This window comes from Spea bombifrons, chromosome 9 (assembly GCF_027358695.1).
Source record: "Spea bombifrons isolate aSpeBom1 chromosome 9, aSpeBom1.2.pri, whole genome shotgun sequence".
NCBI lineage: Eukaryota > Metazoa > Chordata > Amphibia > Anura > Pelobatidae > Spea > Spea bombifrons.
The window spans coordinates 27822415-27838144 of NC_071095.1; the positions used below are offsets into that span (position 1 = coordinate 27822415).

The 15730-nt window shown below is 41.5% G+C and overlaps 1 protein-coding gene across 2 annotated transcripts in view; it reads left to right on the forward strand.

Moving 5' to 3' along the window:
- Positions 1-995: 995 nt before the first annotated feature.
- The window catches only part of SEMA6C (semaphorin 6C), a 71420-nt gene continuing 56685 nt past the window's right edge, over positions 996-15730 (forward strand). For both annotated transcript variants that reach the window (XM_053474753.1, XM_053474754.1), the window contains exon 1: positions 996-1258. The gene's annotated coding sequence lies outside the window, so the exon portion shown is untranslated. The remainder of the gene's footprint in view (positions 1259-15730) is intronic.

Genomic DNA, 15730 nt, shown 5'->3' on the forward strand with positions numbered 1-15730 from the left:
GCAGAGCCTTTCTCAGTACAGGCTGAGCTGGCAGGGTCCTGACACTTAGTAGTCAGCATCAATGATCCAGAGAGCCAGAGATGCAAAGGGTTAAAAGGCTGGTGCTGTGGAGTAGTTACCAAGTTAAAAGCCACGGCTGGCAGTGTAGTACTGCGACCGTCTATAAATTTAGGCGCAACACCTTTTCAATTCATTTACTTATAGGGTTTTTGGTTGTAGAAACACCACTGAGTCCTGAGGTCAAGTACAGGGGACATGCCTGGTGTCATCTCACCAAAACAGAAGAAACGGTGTGACATGAAAGGTGGCACAGCCACAGGGACAAAGGCGAGCTTCTAACCCCAGAATAAAAAGGAATCCTCATTAATAATGCAGCAGGGCATGTGATGACACCCAGCCAAGCCACAGTGTCTGAATAGCTGCACACAGGTATCAGAAATGAGTCACAAAGACCAGTGTAAAGAATGTAAACAGAACATAGTTATTATTTCTCAAACGGATATTTCACCGCCAGATTATAACGTACACATAATTCTTCCACTATTAGATTGGGTCAGGGTCTCCAATTACAGCACTATATTGTAAAATCCTTGCAACAGGGTCTGCCGTTATAGCACTGGACTGTAAGCTCTTGGGGCAAACCCTTAAATTGTACCAATAGAATGTAAACTCTGGGGGCAAGGTCTCCTATTATACAATCACACTCTTAGCTTTGTGCAAAGATACAGGACAAAACAAGAGGGAATCCGCAGCCAGCTTGGGGGGTACCCGGAAATGCCTCCCAGTGGAAGGGGGTGCAAGTTGGGGACAGTGGACTGACATGATGGGGACTGCAGGTGTGGGGCTGGTCACATGGACTGGGCACACTGGTTCTGGTGGGTGCTGTGTGTGTGTGGAACAGACAGGCACAGGGACAGCTGGAGGAGGAGCAGCTGGCTGGAGGGGGAGCCTCTGCCTGTTATTGGAGCTGGGATGCACACAGTCATCATGGGCAGGCTTACTCTTACGAGTTGTTGGCATGTCTCACATTGTTTTCCTGTAGCTTCAATCTCTACACGCTCTGCAACCTCCACTCCACAGAGGAATTATTACAACTGTACAGCCCAGGGATCTGGGGCTCACTACCCACCCCCCTTTTCTTACCCCTGCCAAACAAGGACCCCCCAAAACCTACCCCACCACCTAGGACACCATTTACTGGCATCCCACTGAGCTCCTCCTGTGCCTTCTTCACTAGAAGGATCAGCTGGTTCTGGAGGTAAGGCTCTGATCCCCTGCAGCCCACCCTGTCATCCCTAGATTTGGGGGGGGGGCGACAGTGTGCCCCCTATTCTGATGCTAAATCTATTACTACTATCAGATAATGCAATGTAACCTGCATGTAACTTAAACATATATACAGGAGCAGGAGGATAGAAATAGATTGCTAGCTCTGTGGTCATCATGTTTGTTAGGGATGTTAATGCTTTGACGTTTTTGCATTAAAAAGGGTGTTTTGGATTCAAGTTTAGATGGAGTGATAGGGGAGATTTAGGGGTAACTGTACTATGTGTACAGGAAGGGGGGTGTTTGTTTTTACCGTGTCGATGGTTTGACATACGTGTATTTCTTTGAGTTTTAGCTCCCTTTTAAAACCCTTTTCACTGTCAGCTGCAATGTAAGGAGTCCCTCCTGGCAGCCAAAAATTTAAGAATCAGTTCATTTTGGCTCAATGGAACATTGTTGGAAGGGAGTGAGGGGCAGTTGGAAGGAATTGACTTTCCTAAAACTGGCCTCTGAATCCCCCCTCTAGCGTTCTGGGCTTAACCCTTTTTGTGCCAAAGGACCGCTGATGGAGCAATGGGGACACCAGTTACAAGTCCTCTAGTGTTTAAAAGGTTAACTTGTAACCATTACCTCCCCCAGCAGTTCAAACACCCACCTCCCTTATAATAATTTTGGCCTCTGTGTCATTTCTAATGATTACAGCAGATGAGCTCCATTAAACTTCATGTCCGCTAAGGAAATTGAGATACTCAGTATTACTATGTGCTGGATTATGATCAGATGTTTGTGATGCGTTATTTTGTAAAGTCTTAAATTAGGGGGTCTTTAGACGTGGCCCAAGTCTGCTGAACGGTAATAATTATTTGGCGGCTAGCAGATTTCTTGTGCTCAGATCAGGGCTCTGGGTCACTTAACCCCTGAACTGCCTGCAGGGGCTTTCATGTCTGTGCTGTGACATGTTCAGGGAACATATATATATATATATATATATATATATGCAGCGATCGGGTCTGCAGAGCAGATGTACTATTATGTGCAGAGCATTCGGTTCAGTGGGCAATGTATGCTGCGTGTATTGCTGTTGTGGTAGGGTGCATGGCTGTGACTTTAGCACGCAGAGTGATTTGCTGATGCTATCCCAGCTATGTGAATTTACCTTACCGTCCGGTGCCAGGGAAGGTGCCCGACACGTTTAGCAGATGTACTCTGCTCAACCTCTCCAGGGCACTGGGATTTTGAGGAGAATTCTGGTAATGATTAAATGATTAAGGACAGTGGAAATTTTCTTTTGCGTCATTATTATCCTTTATGCCCCAGACACATTGTTTTTTGCGGAATATGTATAACTGACACGTGAATTGCATCATTAGGGGTCTCTTTTAAAATGTCACTGTGGAATATATATCTTCCATAAGCAGCAGGAGATAAAAGAGCAATCTGGTCACCCTAAGGAACAGTGACATGAAGGTCCGAGCTGTCACTGAAATATAAAGGTCTGCTGTGCCTCACACCTCCCGATTTTTCACGATAAATAGATTTTTTTGAGACAAGGGGTGGCAGAAGTTGCCTGATGTCGTGAGTTAAGTTTGCAATCTGCTCAGTTTTGGGTCTTATTATGACCCTGTACTCTACGGCAAATTCTGCTTCTCTGGTAGCTGGGGACTTCAACTCCCAAGATGCTCTGACGACATGCCGATAATGCTGAGATTTGTAACAGATTGCCAGACGTTGGCTGTCCTTGCGACTTGTCCAAAACTTTGTGGTTTTCAATTCCAAACCACAGGTTTAATCTTATACTGTTTACTCCCCATTTATGGCAGAGAAGACACGACTGAGATTAACGGGGCAGCACGGGGCGCCGTCAGCGTACCCAGCTGTACATGGGTGCTGACAGCAGCCCACTTTGCATTTAAAGACCATGCACGCAATGACTCTCTACAACAGCTGGGGGCTTGGAAGAATCACATTCCCTGGACCGGCTCCTAAATTTCCAGGCATTGTTTGAGCTGTCAGAGGCTGAGGGGCCTGTTAAGGGGTCTGTGGGATATCAGCAGTGGAGGTTAGGAGGCAGTACATTATAACACAGCCAATGTCCCTTTACAAATAATGAATACGGTGTAGTATACTCGTCCCATAACTATTCCACCCATTGAAGGGCAGGTTTTGTTTTGAATGTCTGGTCAAGACTCCATTGCCAGGGAGTCAAAATGAGCCGCGGATCTAAAGTTTTGTTGTTGTAGTTAAAGGATTTTTGACTTTAGACCTTCCTGGCTGGCTGGTAGAGCTTCAGTTGACATTGTTTCCTCTTGTCAGCTTGCCCAGATCCGTAACAATGGTTTCTCTGAGTGTCTCGGTGGGGTAATGCGGCAGTCATATGTCTGCCTAGAGGAGATTCGGCAACATCTCCCCGGAGTCTGCTTCACAGACAGTGGGACAGAGAGTGTCTGGAACAGCCGTGGCACAATGTGTCTCTCCGCGCTGGAACAAACACAATGGAGTTTTTTTGTACAAAAAAACCAACTTGGGTTAAAAATGGTGCAGTTGCCATAGTGACCATTGGGACCACTTCAATTTTGCAATTTCACCGCAGAACGCCTCTTCATAACATCCCGGGGGATGTTTCGGAAAGCACACACGGTGTGTTTAGTCTACGGTTGTTTAGGAAGATGTATATATGTAGGTTTGGATCTTGTTTAAGAAACCAATGTACGGTGTTGTGCAGCAGTGTCTTTGTGTTTTTGTGTGTGTTTATGGTGGTTGGTAGGCTAGTGAGTATGTGTGAACGTGTGTCGGTTGTCTAATGCTTGTATACATTGTGTGTTTGTATTACCATTATGTTACGTTTGAATCCTCCAATGAAGGGGTCTAGCAATCCAACATTGTGTGATGTAATCCTTCACACCAAAACAACTATGGAACATATGAGTTTAAAAAAAAATAAAGGCGCCATAGATCTGGTTTCAGGTCCTTTTTGAAACATTGTGACATCACTAAACCCTTTCTCTGATGTGTCAAAAAAAATGAACCCCTGTTTCCCTGCGTCCAGCTGACTGAGAGCTCCTCTAGTTGTCAAGACATCACCCCAGAGGAGGTGCACTTCATCCATAACATGCTGCAAATGTGCTTCTTGAAACGATTGGTTTATTGGTGACGTTGCAGTGGAACAGCTTGTCCTGTTCAAATTCCGTATATATCTCTGAGAAAATATTTTTCCACTCTTAATTGCAAGGATAGAACGCAAAGACTCTGCACCCAGGCCTTCCTGCCTTCCATGTACTTACACAGTAGTTTTGTGTATGATTTAAAAAGCCCCACACTCATAAATCATGTGTGTCGGTGGAGATCACATGTGGCTTGCATATGGTTGATAACACGTAGGAATGGGGTAAACCCCCCAGTTCCCCATTACAACAATAAATAGCACATGCAATGGCCCCTGCATAAAGGGACAGTTGAAGGTTGTATGAGTCTAGGCAATAAAGACTTATTGGTCCGTAACAAATGCCCAGCATGATTTACTTTTTAAGTGTAAACTGCAGCTGTTTCTTAGTAATACTAATTATTTTGTTCTTTCTAAACAGCATGAAGATCCTCGGCTGAGGTTTTTAGCCAAGGTTTGGAGTTTGCTGCAATACTTTTTATATTGTAAGATTTCTCTGAAACGTAACTCTTTCGACACTTCTCAAAGTTTGCATAGAATAAAATATCTCTCATGTGGACTTTCATGCGTTCAGTTTTCCAAGGCATCAGGGTAGAAATGAACTATATCACAATCGTCTACATTTACAGTATATTTACCAAGAATGCTTCATGAGTTACGAGTGCTCTTGTTATTACGTTTAAAGGGACCTAACTTGTGTATGTGTCTTGGTCATGTCCATATAGGTGTAAGCTATTATTATTATTGTTATTAGCATTCTAATTAATATTTTATATTGTTTGCTGCGCTTCTTGGTGAAATCCTTGTTACAGCAGTAAGGCCTTGTCGGTGTCGGTGGTGGGAGATTGCTGTTTTTGTGCTGTGATGTTGTGTTCCCCGTCTTCCTGCCTTTGTTTCAGATCAAATAGAGGTGTTTGAGCAGGCGTGACCCCCGTGCGCCAGAGATTAGGGCTTTGGGTATGTCACTTGATAAACAAGTTTTTCTTTATTCCCTGCACATGCTTGGGGATTAGGTCCTAGGTTGCTCACACTTTAAGGCTCTGGGAATCTTAGAGGCCTCCGGCAGGGTAACTGTGTGGGGTCTGCCATTTTTAGGGCTCTGCAGTTGTGCAATTCACCAGCTGACAGCTGTCTTAGGGAATACTGTCTTAAATTGCAAGCTCTTTTTCTCACATCTGGGAACCGATAAATCTTATTAGATCTATTCTAAAGAGTTTGCAAATGATGCGGAAATGAAATATTCTACCCGTTAAAGTGAATACGTTTATGTCAGAAGAACGGCAGTCATACAACAACAGGCCTAAGATCTCCATCCTACCTATTAGCTCTATTCTTTACTCATCCTGATGGTGTATATTGTTGCTGTTTAGCAGTTCGGTTTATCCAACTCTCCCCAAAGGATCCACCAGGGTACACTGGGCTCTGTCCTTCGATGGCATTAGTAAACGCTTACCTCTACCCCGCCACTGCACTATACCACCTTCTTCATAGTAGTTAGTGGATTTAAACAGTGGGAGAAAAGGCCATCTTACACACCACTCCGAGAACCATCTGACCAGTTGCAAACCAGGATATCCGACTCTGTGGATAGCATTCCTAGATATCCATCTGGCCAATGGAGATGGAATCTATGCCCTGCGCATCTCGCTCTGGCTGCTCTGCGTTATAATTTAGAATTTAGAACACATTAATAAAGACATGTACCATGTACTGTGACCATACGTATATAACATCCGGTTCTGCGGCCCTGGGCGCAAACTTTCTAACAGTCTGGTTTGCCTAAAGTTGTATACTTGTAGCCCCTGAGCAGAGGCTGACCTCACTCCTGCAGGCTGATGGAGGCTGGCGGAGGGGGATGCGTCATTCCTAGAGGGGATGTGACTATTACAATGTTTAAAAGCTTGGAGGGGGGGTGCTGAATTCTACATTAAAACACACAGTTTGTTTACATTCCCAAAGGATACATTTTTTCTACCATGAGAAAATAAGCAGGAAATGTGGTTTATCCCCTGTGCAGAGCTGTTTCAGAGACAGCCGGGGTGAAATGAGCACCTCTGGGGGCAAAAAACAACAAATATACTTAACTATTTATTTTGCCAGAGAGGATTGTAAGATATTATGGGGAATGCTCATCCTTCACTTTTTGGAACTGAAAGGATTAAAAGGCTTGAAGGAGCCGCAGTAGCTTTTTTTTGGCTTCATTGATTGCTTGTGTGTTGTGAGAATAAAACAGAATTAAGGAGTTGGATGGCGTAGTCATCCATTTGACCAATTATAGGAGTGTAATTACTTTGAAATGTATAGAACAGAACCAGGGTAACTGGATCAGCGGCTAATTAACATTGTTATTCTGTCACACAAGTATTTTTGTAATATTTTTTTAAACAGTAAAATAGGTATGTGGGCAGGGCCTCCAATTATATCACTCATTTTATACTCCTTGGTGTCTCAAATGATACCTCTAGACTGTAAGCTCCTTTGGGACAGGGTCTGCCATTATACCGCTAGACTGTAAGCTCCTTGGGACAGGGTTTGCCATTATTACCCGGTTCTGAAAGGGGTATTTGTAGAAATGTCATGTCCACTGGTATGAAGAACAATTAATCATTCAGGGAACATTAGAGAGTTCTTCAACCTCAATCTCATGGGTTGAAACCCCCACTGACCAGTGAATGGTGACCTCTCTGTGCTGAAGGATCAAAATGCACTAATGGCAGTAATATGTTAAGGTCAGGAGAGCAGCCTTAGGGAGATGCCTTCACTGCCCCCAGAGTAATAAAATTGAGGACATTTATCAATGTGCCAACTGTGTCTAGCACTGATTCTGAAATGTCTACCTAGAGTAATGTGTGATGATGTCATTATGTACAAATAATTAATACTTGGGAAGGGCTCTCAAAGCATCAAATGACTATAGAAAGCTGGGTGTAAAGCTTATAAATTGTGTCGCCAAGCAAAATACAGTCATAAATCTATATGCAAATATAAGCTGCATATCAAAACTGAGTTATAAATACTTGTAATGAAATGGCATCATAATAAAAACACAAGTTTATAATATACCATGATACCAAGCAAACATTCTGTGCACCAAGAAAAGAGGGACATCAGGGGAGAGGGACTGGCCAAACCAAAGAGGGACACTTGGGAGTTACATTAATAAGCATATGTACTACAAAGAAAGCTAATTCTGCTGGCCAGAACAATATCAGAGACAACTTAAATATTGTATATTATTACCCGCTGTTCGAAAATATAAAAAGCTACGAGAATGCAGATGAAAAATCAGGAATTGTTTTTTTCACAATATTTACATTTTTTATGAAGCAGTGTTTTCTTAAGAGCTCATGCATAAACATGGTCCCCCGAGAAAATCTCTGTGTTGATTGCAATAATAGTATTATAACTACAGGATTAGATACAGGGATTTACATTAGGATTGGTGCGTGAGACTGCACTTCAAGTAATGAGAGTATACTCAGCGAATAAAGACTCTTGTCTACCCAGTAAGACAGAGCCTTAAATGAAGAAACACCATATATTAGTGCCAGCAACCCTGTAGAGGCTCATTCCTGCCTCCAACCTTGAGGGAAGCTCCTTTCTTGCCGCCTTCAATGCCGTCACCCCAGTGAGAGAGGCTGTTAGGGCCACCCCAGTGACTGAGGCGCTGTTCCGTTTATCCTGGTGACAGAGGATCCACAGTTGCAGTCGCTTGTGAAAAAGAGATCACAAGATTCCAAAAAGGTAAATTCTGGAATTAACATACAAGTGTTTTTGAATGGGGTGCACGCTTGTGGCGATACACCATTGTAAGCACAGCACTAGTAGTGTGCGACTGCTGTTAAGACGACCATCACCCCAAGCGTGAGCTGTCTCAGCAAACCTAGCAGCCTCTACTGTGATAACCAGCCAAAACTATTTTATGCATTAAAGAGTCGTAACGATTTTCAGTTCTGCATGTCCTGGTTTAACCGTTAACACACATCTGTTATTGCTTTTGGCAGACTACTCCTTTTCTTCTCTATTTAATATAAAGTTGAAAATATGCACTCATTTTCCTGTTAATGTCTCCTCCTCTGCGGGACAGCTGTTGTAGTAATCCACTCTCCACACTCTTTCATCGGGCTGCCTTTTATTGTGTTTCAGCATGCACGACTTTTAGGGCTGTTTTCACTATTTAGTTGTGTTTGGATTATCTTCCGTATAACCAATACCCATTTTGGTATTGTCCATTTTGCGACACCTCTTCCCCTTCTATTCTCCATGTATGCAGGACCCTGCAGTATTGTTAACCTGACCCCTGTATCGTTGAGATGTTTCAAATACCGACTGGACCAGCTAGAAGCCAGACAAGATAGCTATCCTTCTGATTTATCTTTTCATCTCAAAACTATTATTGGGTGATCATCCCCCAATTGGCCACAAAAAAAGTCAAGCATGCAACTCTTAGTGTACAAATTGACTTCCTTTCTGCTTATACTTTAGAATGTCTGCTTTACACATAATCAAGGAATTTTCCGTATGAAATGTTACTTTGGAGCCCGTGAGGAGTCGTGAGCTCTACTGTTCGAGGAAATTCCCTTAGTCCATCTTCCCTTTATTGGCTTTCTATGAAACACAACTTAGGTCTGGACACATCGGCCAAGTCCCTGATTACATTGTCTTTCTGACAAAATCATTAGTTAGCTACAGTAACACGTCTTGCCAACCATTACTTCATACTAGCTAAGTGCTCGCTCTGATGAGGTGACAGTGCGCATGGAGAGTTTCATGGAGAGTGGGGGTCCAGAGCAGGAGGGGAAACTCTGGGATCTCGCAATTCCAAGGACACAAAGGCCAATCAGCCATTAGTGGCTTCTGTTTGTTACCATTAGGGTATTTTTTAATCACTTAAAGAAGTAGTCATACCCTCTACTAATACAGAAATTTGATGCAACACTTTACTTAATTTTTCGTTGTCAGAAAAATGTGCAATCAAACCATCAAATCAATCAAGCTCTTATTTTTGCATTAATAACTAATTGAATTCTGACATAAAATGTTGTTATTTAGAAATCTGTTAACATTTTCTACTGACTATTATTAAAAAAGGTGAATTTGGGAAAACTGACAAATCTGTGAGCCACTCAGTATAGGACAGATCGAGGGTCATATCAGGTCTAATTAAGGAAAGAGCCAAGCACAGCCAGAAAGGGGGAAACAATCCTATCTGTGAAGACAGAATGGTGATTTGTCTAGCTGAAGTCCCAGCGTCTGCCTGTCTCTATCCTGAAACCCAAACAATCCTTCCCATTACAAATACTCTTTACATGAGCTGCTGATACGAAATCTCACCCAGATGTAAACACTGTACATTTAGTAAACAAAAGTGTTGTATTGTTGGCTGCAGAGCAAATGAGAGAGACAGAGAGAGACGCAGAAATTTAATACATGGTGTAGATGTACAACGGGCCAAATCGCTGAGAAGTCATCTGATGTTGGAAGACTAAGCTATAACCATATCATCTCATAGACTAGATAGCTATGGAGGCATATCCTGTATCTTCCATCATATCTGAGTGTCCAATCTGGAAGCCAGTAGTATTTTGATCATCTGGTGGATCTGTTTGACAAGTGTGATGGGGCTCACTGTACTAATGTTTTTCAGTGACCAGAGTTGGGGACAACTGATATACTACATTTTCTTATCTATGTCAGAAGACATTTTCCTATGATTTACTTAACATTTTTTCTATGAGTTTCTAGATCTCCATCTCGCATTTGTCCTCAGCCTTGTTTAGCAAAGAAAAACCAGAACCCTCGATCTTAAATATTTATCTTACGTTTTATAGCAGCACCAGCTGTGAATGTCCTGCAGCTGGAGATTAGGACATCTTTAAATTGCAATCGATCTCATGGAAGCCGTTGTTCGGGACTTTGCATTTCAACTTAACCCATGCTCCCCACATCAAGACTATCTGAATAAACTATTTGAGAAATGCCTTGTAGTCAAACGACTATTTGGCCTCGGTATCTTCCGCTTCGCTGCTGTGACATCCGAGTGACTGCTATAAGAGTGTCAATGTGTAGCGTCCCACTTTTGGAGTGGCAGCAGCACCGGGTTGTAGAAAACATTTCGATTTTCAGAGAAGCTTTCCGTTTAAAATTCATAACGCGTAACATACAAATCTTTTGTATCGACTGGCAAACTACCTTTGTGTTCATCTTGATAAGATAATTGATTGTGGTGAACGAATCTAATTATTATCATGGATTGTTAAAAATGTCTACCCTACTCTGTTCCTAAGAGGCAAGATTTGCATTCAGAAAGTCATACTGAAACTGTAGTTTTTCATAATCCATCGTTATTCTGTAAACCTTTGTCCCCGGCTACGCTTCTATTTACACCGCTACAAAAAAAAGGGTCCCTCTGTGTATTCGGATTTTTTTATGTGAAACCTAAAAACGTAAGATTTCAGCAGAGCATTCTGATTATGACTCACAGGGAGAGCAGATTTTGCATGTTTTAGGTGAGTTATATCCGGGTATCAGAATTCTACAGTCAGCAGCATTTTCATTGGCTATAAACTCCAGTGACAGCATCAATGTGTAATTGCATCACTTTATCAAAACTACTGCATTTTCATTCAACAAATCGACGCTGTGGTATAACATTTACAATGTTAAATTCATGTTATCATTAACAGGTACTAATTAATTAACAACAGTAAAAATAACAGTATATAAAGGAAAAACGGGAAAAAAAGCCACCTCTTTTATGGCAGATAACCAATAAGAATAATTAAAGTGATGATTAGGCGCTAAAATGTATGTATATCGATTGATCAAACAAAATATATAGTGAAAAAGTGTTCTAGACACTGCTGCAGACACTAGAGGTACAACCCCCTATACCACAAACAGTAGTGAAAAGTGAAGTGTTGTGCAGAAAAATATAAACTTAAACTTATGGAGTAACAATAAATTAGTTTCACCAAAAACAGCACAAAGTGTATCCCACAGAAAATAAATTTAAACAATACTTATATGTCTCTCAATTGTTAAACTGGACATCCATCCGTTGTATCACGGGAACATATTAACATGTGAAAAATGGAAAACAAACAAAGATCATAGTGCTTTCCGTATTTAAATAAATATATATCTAGTGTTTCCCCCTGGGTAGTACCGCACTCACATAAATTTCAGCAAATCAGCTTGCTCAGACTTAGTCAAACAAACGGCAAGAGATTCTGGCTTTGTACTCGTCAATCGTGTTTCTCTGGAGAATCTGCCCTCCGTCTCAATCGGTTATCCGTCCATACGGTAACGTATCGAAAAGGAGGATACGAATGGAGAGGTAAAAGGTAAAGTATACGACTTTATTGTATAAAATAAAGTGCGGTATGCTCACATTAAAGATCTATCCCTCGAGTGTCAGAGTCTCTCTGATTTTCTCCAGCCAAAACGGCTTCCGGATACAACGTAGTGACGTCGACACGCAGACGCGTTTCGCCCAGTCAGGCTTCCTCAGTGGGATACACTCTGTGCTGTTTTTGGTGAAACTAATTTATTGTCACTCCGTAAGTTTAAATTTAGATTTTTCAGCGCAACACTTTGCTTTTCACGGATAACCAATAAGGCTCACTTTGTGGGTAAGGGTATAAGGCTACTGAAACCAGGCACTAGAATATTTTGTGGGTATGACGCTGGCAGTAACTGGGTAGTATTTGGCCATAAATTTTGCCTACTCTGATGCCTCCTAAAAAAGCAAAGCTCTGCGCCCACCCTTAGCATTCCCGCTGTGAGATCACCTTTTACATATGGAATGGTAAACCAAGGGCAACTCATCTGCCATCAATTTTTTTCCCCTAATAAATTAGAATTGATGGCTCATTCTGCTTGTGACAAACATATAATATCATTAGCTTCCTACTTAAAGTGCTCTCCCAGTATACACTCCCAGACCGTGATATTTGGTTTTTCTCTCTGCTGCTGCTCCTCCTGTCCTCTCTGAGACATATTGACTGCAGTTGTTGGCAAATTAGAAATTATTTCTGCGCAAACCGATCAATCCAGGATTTTATTTTTTTAGAGTCAGACAAGCGCTGGGGGATTTGGACACGCAAGCTAAATGTGAGAGGCTTTTCATTGTGGAGGCAAAGAAGGCATACAAATCTCCATTTATTAACTGGTCTATTCAGAAAACACCAACATACGCTGGAGCCCTGCGCAACAAACTATTTAGATATTTCATATAGTCTTGGTTAAATACACTGAAATAGGTGAATATTTTAGAAAATTATTTTTTTTTGTTCCAAATTTATTAATGATAAAGATAAATGTTAACAAATCAAAGCATAGATTGGACTATATTTCCTGATTGTTTTCATTTGGGAAATCCTTGGTACATATGTTATGTATGCATATAAACATATGTAAGACAACATCTAGACCTGGCAAGGGACTTCACACCAGCTCATTTTCAGATAATAGTAATTTGTAGAGTTTTGCTGGCGGGGACAGAAAGGTCATTATAATTCCAGTAGTTTTCATTATTGGAAAATGCGGATAAAACCAGAATATAACGTGGCAGGCAGTGAAAGCTTCCAGTAGGTATAATCTTGTTATTCAGTTGAGTCAGTTTTATGTCAGTCGGGCCCGTAGAACGTTGTAGGAGAGCAGCACTCGGCTGAATTCATATTTTTTATTATTATTACAAAGGCTTTATTATTTGGGAACGTTGGTTTTCTGGTTTTTAGGTACACATGTGAAAGTGTGCCACTCGTATCTCCTAGTCCAACAAACCAATGTATTTTGAGTTTTTAATGTTTGTAAAAACATGTTGTGAGTAGTATTTAGACCCGAGCTCACTTAGTGCTATCTCCTGCTTTTTATGAAGATGGGGGGTTACATTTGAGACTGATCTTTGGAATGCGTCAAAAACACATTTGTTAAAGGACAGAGGGAGGAAGCTGAGGGCATCACAGTCCACAAAAACAAACACAATCCTTTGTGGTTACCGCATTGTTGGGAGCCCTGATTCATATCACAAGGGGGAAACACTCTCCAATCTGGTTGCTAATAAAACAATGCAACCAATTAGCCGAAAATGGCTCGATGGATCAGATCCGCAGATTTTCCCGTGGGTAACGGACATGAAAGAACCGCGTTAAGTGGCCCAAAACCACCCTTTCGATACATTTATAAAGCACAAATATGCAAACTTTTCCTTCATTACATGTGTCAAAATCTATTCTCCCACCCAACCTTAAATATGGTTTTAAACTCCTCAAAGATATACTAGTATCTAATATGGTTGATGGTTGAACAGTGCAACAGTTATTACGTCACACTTTATTGGCTCCTTTGCCATCCAAATTCCAGGTTATAAAGGAGTTAATTCTCTTTTGCAAACCATTAGGAAGAGTAGGATTTTTAGAATGTGTCCTATTTAAGGTTGTCTCTTGGATATTTTTGTATTATGAGCTGACACTGTGAGGTATTTTGAATGAGAGCTCCTGTACAGGTTCATTAGGTGTCGTTCATGAAAGCGTGTGCATTACACATTAGTGTCGCTTGCTACTTGTAACAGTCTCATGTCTGCCCCTCCCCAACTGACAAGCTAATCTTAGAAAGTGTGAAGGAAAAATGATAGGTTATGGATGTGTGTATCCTCTACAGTGAGTCACGAAGGATTTGAACGCGTTAACTGCTGTAGATGAGGCTGGGACAGGCAGAATCTTAGTCAGGTGTTCTAAAAATATACATTTTTGAAAATATGTAATACATAGAAGCTCTCTGGAAATAGGTAACTATTTGGAGACTGCCGGTTCTGTGAAGCCAGCTTCTAGAATCCTGCCAAAATACTGACACATATCATCACAGCCCAACTCGTTGATCCTGAACAGCTAATGTCAACTCAAAAACAGGGGGAGCTAACTTAATGGAGTGGGATAATAATGCAGATGCTGAACATAGGAGGTTAAGACAGCTGTTCCCGCTCCACATACATGAGATGGGTTTTTAACATATATGGGAAAAGCTACATCCACAAACACTCCAGTTTTAGACGCGAGACTATGTAAGAGGGTAGAAGAGAATACACAAACATTACAGTGTACCGTAGAAACAAACAGACCTGAAACCATGGCAAAATAGTCCTTTACATCAAAGCCCTTTAGCACCATTGCGAACACAGGTAGGTCCCTGTGTAGTTCCCCTATCCTGCTCAGATTTTATCTCTTCTTGTGATTTTAGATTTTCCTCTCCCTGGGAATCATTAAAAGTCTTTGTAGCAGGACTGCTTATAAGAACCAAGCAGGAGGGAGTATCCACCTTATTGTTTTTGATCTGCATACAGAAAACAGTTCTTGGTTTTTCTTCAGGTCCCACCAAGCTGTCTGATCCACTGGAGGTCCAATGAGCCCTGTCTGCTTAAAAGGCATCATGCCACCTCTCTATTCATGTAAAAAGGTTAAGAAAAAAAGCTGGCAGTGTTTTAATGGAGGATGTTTTAAAACGTTGGTTGCTTAATTGTATCAAGATTGAAAGTAGATACATCAAGTTAGAAAGTAGATACATAAAAGCACACCAGCGCACAAGAGATCTGAAAAATAGGTCCTGAATGATTGTAGGGAATCTGCATAAGAGAAACACAGGTGTCATTTATTACAGATTGGCAACATTTTATTACTCGGTTTGCCACAAATCTGACTGTTTCAAGAGCCTCCAAAATCCGGTTCAGTTTGTCTAATGCACTGATCCGTTTCAGCCAAGAGTAAAGCTGGAACACCAGTCGTACGAAGCAATTTAGCCAACTGACCAATAAAACTGCAAGTCTGGTTTTGTCTTTTGAATTTGAGTTATAAGGATCAGACAGAACAGTTCTAGAATAAAAAGGAAATGTTTGGGTTAGGTGGACATAGTTTCTTCTGGACTAAACTGCAAGAGGTCCTCTCATTTAGGGTCAAGCAGAGAACACGTGATAATCTTTTCCAGCCTTTGCTTTCATGTATAAGGCAGAGAAGCCTAAAGATTTTATATAGGCCATGAGGGGTCACTCATCTTCTCATCAGGGAAGTTATTATATCATGCTTCACCCCCCCCCCCATTGCGTTTGGTAGAGTCTCCGATCAACCGGTGGGGGCAGTGGGTAATTTCACAGCTACCCACTAATGGTTTAAAGTAGTTATTACAATTAATCTCTCTCGCTAATACAGGTCAGAGCAGAAAACGAGAAAAGATGGCAGTGAATATCAAGCAAGCTTTCAGTAAATTAAAAGCCTATCATGCAGTCGGCTTTGAAGGTTACAAATGGGCGAC